At 42.7% G+C, this 7,766-nt stretch overlaps 1 long non-coding RNA gene across 1 annotated transcript; it reads left to right on the top strand.

Annotated features, from left to right (window-relative positions):
* Positions 1–4,858: 4,858 nt before the first annotated feature.
* Positions 4,859–7,766, top strand: LOC308409609. Its single transcript, XR_013974040.1, has 3 exons — positions 4,859–5,487; positions 6,786–6,849; positions 7,241–7,766. It is a non-coding gene; the product is annotated as an uncharacterized lncRNA (long non-coding RNA).

The following is a 7,766-nucleotide window of genomic DNA, read 5'->3' as shown; positions in this document are numbered from 1 at the left end:
GATCTACAATACGGCAGCAGTGATCAGTGAGATGCTTGGCTACAAGTTGAACAGCCACAAGGGGCAGTACCCTCCATGGAGAAGGAGGCTAGAGGGCAAGATCAAAGTAGCACGGAGAGAGGTTAGCCAACTAACGGAGTTGCAGAAAGGTGCGACGAATAAGGTGCCTAAGAAATACAGCAAGCTGTCCATACCTGAGGCCTTGGAAACTGCCAAGCAAAGACTCACAGCCTTGGCCAGCCGCTTGAGGAGGTACACCAGAGAGATAGAAGGCAGGAGAATAAACCAGCTGTTCTCCACAGAACCAGCAAAGGTGTACTCTCAGTGGCAAGGGAACAATAAGAGAACAGCACCACCAAGGCTGGAGACGGAGCAATACTGGAAGAGCATATGGGAGAAGGATGCAACCCATAACGGCAATGCTCAGTGGCTAGAGGATCTGAGGGCAGACCACAGCGACCTCCCTGAACAGGGTCCAGTAACCATCACAGTGGCGGATATCCAAGAAAGGGTCTCCAGTATGAAGAGTTGGACAGCACCAGGGCCCGACATGGTTCACGCCTACTGGCTGAAGAAGCTAACTGCACTCCACGAGCGTCTGGCAGCACAAATGAACCAGCTGCTAGTTAACGAGAGACACCCGGAATGGCTAACCGAAGGTCGGACGGTCCTGATCCCCAAGGACCCCAAGAAGGGACCGGTCCCCTCCAACTACCGACCAATAACCTGCCTCAGTACTACATGGAAGCTCCTGTCAGGCATCATATCGGCTAAGATGAACAGGCACATGGGTCAATACATGAACGGGACACAGAAAGGAATTGGCAAGAATACCAGAGGCGCAAAACACCAGCTACTGGTAGACAGAACAATCAGCCGAGACTGCAAGACCAGACTGACCAACCTGTGCACTGCCTGGATTGATTACAAGAAGGCCTATGACTCAATGCCCCACAGCTGGATACTGGAATGCCTAGAATTGTACAAGATCAATGGGACCCTAAGAGCCTTCATCAGGAACTCAATGGGGATGTGGCGTACAACACTAGAGGCCAACTCCAAGCCCATAGCACAAGTCACCATCAAGTGCGGGATCTACCAAGGAGATGCTCTGTCCCCACTGCTGTTCTGCATAGGCCTGAACCCCCTCAGTGAGATCATTAACAAGACTGGCTACGGATACCGACTACGGAACGGAGCAGTTGTCAGCCACCTCCTGTACATGGATGACATCAAGCTGTATGCCAAGAGTGAACGAGACATCGATTCACTGATCCACACTACCAGGCTATACAGCAATGACATTGGAATGTCGTTCGGACTGGAGAAGTGTAGTCGGATGGTAACAAAGAGAGGGAAGGTAGTCAGAACTGAGGGGATTGAACTACCAGAAGGCAACATTGCAGACATAGAGGACAGTTACAAGTACTTGGGGATCCCGCAGGCGAATGGGAACCATGAAGAGGCCGCTAGAAAAGCTGCAACCACCAAGTACCTGCAGAGGGTCAGGCAAGTCCTGAGGAGTCAGCTGAATGGTAAGAACAAGATCCGGGCCATCAACACGTACGCCCTGCCCGTGATCAGGTACCCTGCTGGGGTAATAGGCTGGCCAAAGGAGGAGATAGAAGCCACTGACATAAAGACAAGAAAGCTCCTTACCATGCATGGAGGGTTTCACCCCAAGTCCAGCACCCTGAGGCTGTACGCTAAGCGGAAGGAAGGGGGCCGGGGACTGGTGAGTGTCAGCACCACAGTCCAGGATGAGACAACGAACATCCAAGAATACATTGGGAAGATGGCCCCAACTGACCGAGTGCTCAGTGAATACCTCAGGCAGCAGAAACCCAAGAAAGAGGAGGGAGACGAGGAACCATCATGGAAGGACAGAGCCCTGCACGGTATGTACCACCGGCAGATAGAGGAGGTGGCTGATATCCAGAAATCCTACCAGTGGCTGGACAAAGCTGGACTGAAAGACAGCACAGAGGCACTAATCATGGCAGCACAAGAACAAGCTCTGAGCACAAGATCCATAGAGGCTGGGGTCTATCACACCAGGCAAGACCCCAGGTGCAGGCTGTGTAAAGATGCCCCAGAGACAATCCAGCACATAACAGCAGGGTGCAAGATGCTAGCAGGCAAGGCATACATGGAACGCCATAACCAAGTGGCCGGCATAGTGTACAGGAACATCTGTGCCGAGTATAACCTGGAAGTCCCGAGGTCAAAATGGGAGATGCCCCCAAGGGTGGTGGAGAATGACCGAGCTAAGATCCTGTGGGACTTCCAGATACAGACGGACAAAATGGTGGTGGCTAACCAACCGGACATAGTGGTGGTAGACAAACAGAAGAAGACGGCCGTAGTGATCGATGTAGCGGTTCCGAATGACAGCAATATCAGGAAGAAGGAACACGAGAAGCTGGAGAAATACCAAGGGCTCAGAGAAGAGCTCGAGAGGATGTGGAGGGTGAAGGTAACGGTGGTCCCCGTGGTAATCGGAGCACTAGGTGCGGTGACTCCCAAGATAGGCGAGTGGCTCCAGCAGATCCCGGGAACAACATCGGAGATCTCTGTCCAGAAGAGCGCAGTCCTGGGAACAGCTAAGATACTGCGCAGGACCCTCAAGCTCCCAGGCCTCTGGTAGAGGATCCGAGCTTGAAGGATAAACCGCCCGCAGGGGCGTGCTGGGTGTTTTTTTTTTTTTTTTATATATATATATATATATATATATATATATATATATATATATATATTTATTAGGGGTGCAACGATATTCGTATCGTATCGATATTGAACCGTTCGATACAGTGCTTTCGGTTCGGTACGCATATGTATCGAACAATACAATTTTTTTCAAAAAATTTTTTTTCAATTTTTTTTTTTTTTTTTTTTTTTTGTGTCCCGTTTGGATCTATAGCCATCAGAATTGTTGTCTTGAGGCCAAGAAAGATGCCAAGAGGATTTATTTTAAGTGGATCATCATATTGGTCCATTTGATTGACCTTTATTATAATTATGAATTTATTTTATTTTCAGTTGCAAACGGGACAGACATGACTGTGGGATAGGACAGGGGGAAAGAATGAAAGAAAGAGGGGGAGAGAAAGAAAGAAAACCAAAGGGGAGAAAAAAAAAAAAGAACAATACAAAATTTGTAATTTATTTTATCAACTTTCCTTCTGACCATGCTGTCTGTGTTGAGCGCTCAGTGAATCTGCATTTGACTACTCCGCCTAGGCTCGAGAGTGCAGCCTAGGCGGAGTAGTCGAACGCAGATTCACTGAGCACTCAACACAGACAGCATGGTCAGAAGGAAGAGCGCAGGGCAAGCTAGCGAGACAGAAGTGGACCTCCCCACCCTCATTCAGATCTGGCGTTTGGAATTATTTTGGTTTTCATGTTACGTATGACCCTGAAGGTAAGCGAGTCATGGACTAAAGTAAAACAGTATGTTGGATGTGCCATGCAATGCTCAATTACATGGGTGGGAGCTAGTGTGTTAGCGCAGTTAGCTCGTTAACGTGTTGGCCGTCTAGCCCCTCTGTATAGGGTAGCTCGTTAACGGAGATTTGCCGTGTTGTGGCGTTAAGGTTATTTCAACGAGATTAACCTGAAAGCACTAGTGGGAACACAACGAATATGACTGCACATTTACACCGACATCATCCTAGTGCAAAGACAAAAACAACAAGCATGCATGCTACAAACTTTAGCCGAGTCATTTAGACAGCTGTTAGCACAGGATTCTCCTTATGGAGACCTGATATGTTTAATATGCTGCTGAGAATATAGCCCAGAAGAAGCGGATAGTATAGCTTTTATTTTGGAAAGAGACATTTCTCTGTAATAAACTCTCTTTTCCAAAGATGAGTGATTCCTCAATCAGATACAGGGCTCGCAATATCGCTAGCCCGACGTCCCGGGGCTATCTCTGCCCTGCCTGTCGGGCTATTGTAGGAAGGAAAAATATATGTCAATGCTTTTGCATTCTTTCAGAAATGTAGCTGGGTAATTATGTCATTGGGTGAGCCACTGTCAATATGTGACATATTGAAATCGTGTTTGAATTTGCGCTTGTTTTTTTGCTTTCACTTTGCAATCGCGCGAACTGTGTATAGAGAGCGACAGCACTGATCTGTGAGTGATGATAATTTGTGCACCAATTCCTCTGACATCGTCTTATTAATTGTTAGCTTACTATGCAAACATGACAAGTGAAATCTCCCGCAGCTTAAACATGTGAGAGGTTGATCGCGCAGAGAATCGCTGAGCTTATGTGAGTGCGGCAGGATATATATTTGACTACGATGACCTGGATGATTGAGAACCTTCACAGACAGATATATATTTTAGTTCTGCTGAGCCAAATAAGACAGGTCAGGGTGAAGAAGTGACAGCCAAAGAAAAGCTTACCACAAAACGGAGAAGTTATGACAAATCAGACTATAAGGCAAAAAGAAAGTGCAGCTTTATGGTTTCATGGACAAAAGAATTTCTGTGGCTGCAATATGACGAGCTAAAAAACAACACGCACAAGGGTTAGGGTTAAATTTAAAAACTGTACTTTTGTGTTAAAATATATATTTATAATTTTAATAAATGACAAATTAAAAAGGCATGAACATTTCTTTTTGTATCGAAAAAATATCGAACCGTGACACCAAAGTATCGAACCGAACCGAACCGTGAATTTTGTGTATCGTTGCACCCCTAAAATATATATATATATATATCTATATATATATATCTATATATATATATATATATATATATATATCTATATATATATATCTATATATATCTATATATATATATCATGTTTAACCTGAGTAGCAAAAGACCGCAGGAGTTAGCTGTGCTCGCGGACTTTTATCAAGCCTTGACCTCCCGGTCAGCTATCGCGCTGGTGGATAACAGAGCTCTTCGAAAACGTGGAAGCACTTTTTGCAAATATGTGATATTTTGATAAATTAAGTAGATATTTGAGCATTACATAGCTACATTCTTGCTGCTGAAAATATCTTAAAAGGTTATTTTGTGACCCAGAAAGGGTAGTCTGGGGAAAAGGAGGATCGCATTTGTCAGCCACGGTTGTCGGAGCCTGTGTGTACTGTGCGTAAAAACGTATTACTTTTTCTGGGTCATAAAATAAACTTTTAAGATATTTTCAGGCGAGAATGTAGCTGTGTAAAGTTCAAGTATCTGCTCGATTTATCAAGACATCACATATTTGCAAAGATGCGCCGAAGTTTTCAGAGATGTCCATTTTTTCATGCTTTGTGGCAGCTTTTGAACATCTGTGACATCTATTAATGTCAAATCTAGCCTTTATTTAACAACATAAGCAAAATGTTACAATGATTGCACAGCCATTAAGGATCAAATCAGTTTCTGAAAAATGTTCTGTTTTTTCTCCCTCTGCTTGCTTCTTACTGTCTTTGAGGCTCGGGACCAGCACTCCTGTTGTTGGACAGAAAGACATCAGTAAGTATTTTGGTTTTCCAATATATTAGCAACTGTCAGTGACATTTATATTAATCAGGCTGAACTTTAATCATACCTAGGGCTGCTCGATTATGGCAAAAATGATAATCACGATTATTTTCACTGAAATTGAGATCACGATTATTTGACGATATTTATTTAACCCTTTAAGACCTACTATAGAACCAAGTCCACCAGAGCTTATATTATTTTTTTACATGCTGTAGTGCCATTTGTGGGAGCATTTCAAGTTGCTATACATCAATACAACTGTTATAGCCCATATTTTAATAATATGTATGCATTAAGTCCATAGTAATTACATAAATTGCAAAAAAGTGCAATAAACTACAAAAAAAATTGAAAATCGCTTTTGTTTTGTTTACATATATTTCTACTTGGAGAAATTTAAGAGGTTTATCCCTCAAAACTTTAAATACAATAAAGTTGCAAAAAATAGTTTCCCACCACAGGAAATTTATTTTGAGTGTCTTCATAGTTTTATTTTGGAGATACAGCAATTTTTATATACTGCAGGAAAAACAAAAAACAATCCTATGATGCAAATTTGCAAAGAAAACAGCATGTGCATCATTTCACTTTGGGAAGTGTTACGAACAGCTGATAGGAACGGCAAAGCGTGTTTCTGGAATATTATGTTTTTGTTCCTGCAAGCGCTTTTTATGCAGTTTTTGCAAAGCTATATGTGGAACGAAACCGTGACCGAGGACAAGCTGATGGCATCAGATGTAAGTACAACTCCTCCGGTTTCATATGCAAAACAAATTATTGCGCTAGCTTACACGGTTCAGGTTCTACAGGGATTTAACAGTAGTTACGCAAAACGGAGCTTACTGCTCTGACCGGCTTTAAAGGGTTAACAATGACTTTAAAAAAATAATATAAAATAGTGTGCAACACCACTGAAGTTTTTTTCTTTTAAACTCTCTTTTCAACCAACGGCAGTCACTCTCCAAATAACTTCTGCTTAGCTTTCCGAGCTTCCCTCGGGTCCTCTTAATCAGCGGTCTCCAACCTTTTTTGCGCCACGGACCGGTTTATGCCCGACAATATTTTCACGGACCGGCCTTTAAGGTGTCGCAGATAAATGAGGGAGGGGCTAATAATCAGCTCAGTCATTTTTAATGATCGTTGAAAGCCCAGATCGTAATCGTGATTAAAATTCGATTAATTGAGCAGCCCTACTTTAGATCATCCTGTTTTACTTATTGTTTTATTTGTGCTTTGGTTTGGGGAAGTTGTTTCTTTACTGATCTTTTCCTGTCTTCCGTTATTAGACTTGAGATATGACTGCACTATGCTGTTGCTGGTGACTCCAGTTAATTCTACAAGACATGCTGTGTAAGTAAACAAACAACAACAGTTTGGTCTGCATTTCTTGAAAGATCACATCCCCTAAACTTAGTTTAGAGGGTCTACACTGTATATAGTGAAGTCTGCAAGTTTTCTAACAGCAACATTTGTTTTGTGCCCAAATCATTTTGCACATCATTAGAATGAAAGTTCTTGGCCATGTTTGCATAGCCCTTTTTAAAATGATGCTTTCATGACATTATTGTGTGTTGGGTGGTGGTCACGGCTATCCAGACTGACAATTGGGACATTGAATGTCACCTCTCCGGTGGGGAGGGAGCCTGAGATTTTGGAGTCTGTTTTATACCAAATGCAGAAAAAAATGTTTTAAGAAAGCAATTAAGTTCATGTTCCAAAAAATATGATTGTTTGCTTGCAGGACAACAGGAGAGATGAGTCCTCCATCAAAGATGGTGTGGTCAGTGAAGATGGTCGCCTGCAGGTTCAAGCTCATTGCATCTCCAACCCACATCCACTGCCACTGTACTTAAGGGAAGTTAAAGACCTTTCTTCTGCACTTACATTTGGATCACCTCGATCCATGACAGTCATTCAGGCAGTAATGCCTGGACTGGAAACAAGCCATGCTTAAAATATTACAACATTCCAGCTCATGTGTTGGAATGAAAAACAAATGTGTTGTTTAAATTAGAGACTGCACTTGTGACAGAACAACAAATATTTTATTTTGATTATATAAGTAAGTACAAAACAAACTTGTGGTAGGCCTAAACTTATTTTCAGAATAATTACATCTGAGACTTTGTTTCATTGTAAGATAACAGTGATGGCAATATTATTGTTTGTTGTTCAGCAGAACAGTGTCCAGTATGTTGGCTGTTATACTTTGTTGTGTTTGAAAATAAAAGTTGGGCTCATTTTAACATCATTACAAAGTGTTGTTA

Source organism: Rhamphochromis sp. 'chilingali', assembly GCF_963969265.1.
Source record: "Rhamphochromis sp. 'chilingali' genome assembly, chromosome: 14".
NCBI lineage: Eukaryota > Metazoa > Chordata > Actinopteri > Cichliformes > Cichlidae > Rhamphochromis > Rhamphochromis sp. 'chilingali'.
This window is presented reverse-complemented; position numbering and strand designations above follow the sequence as displayed.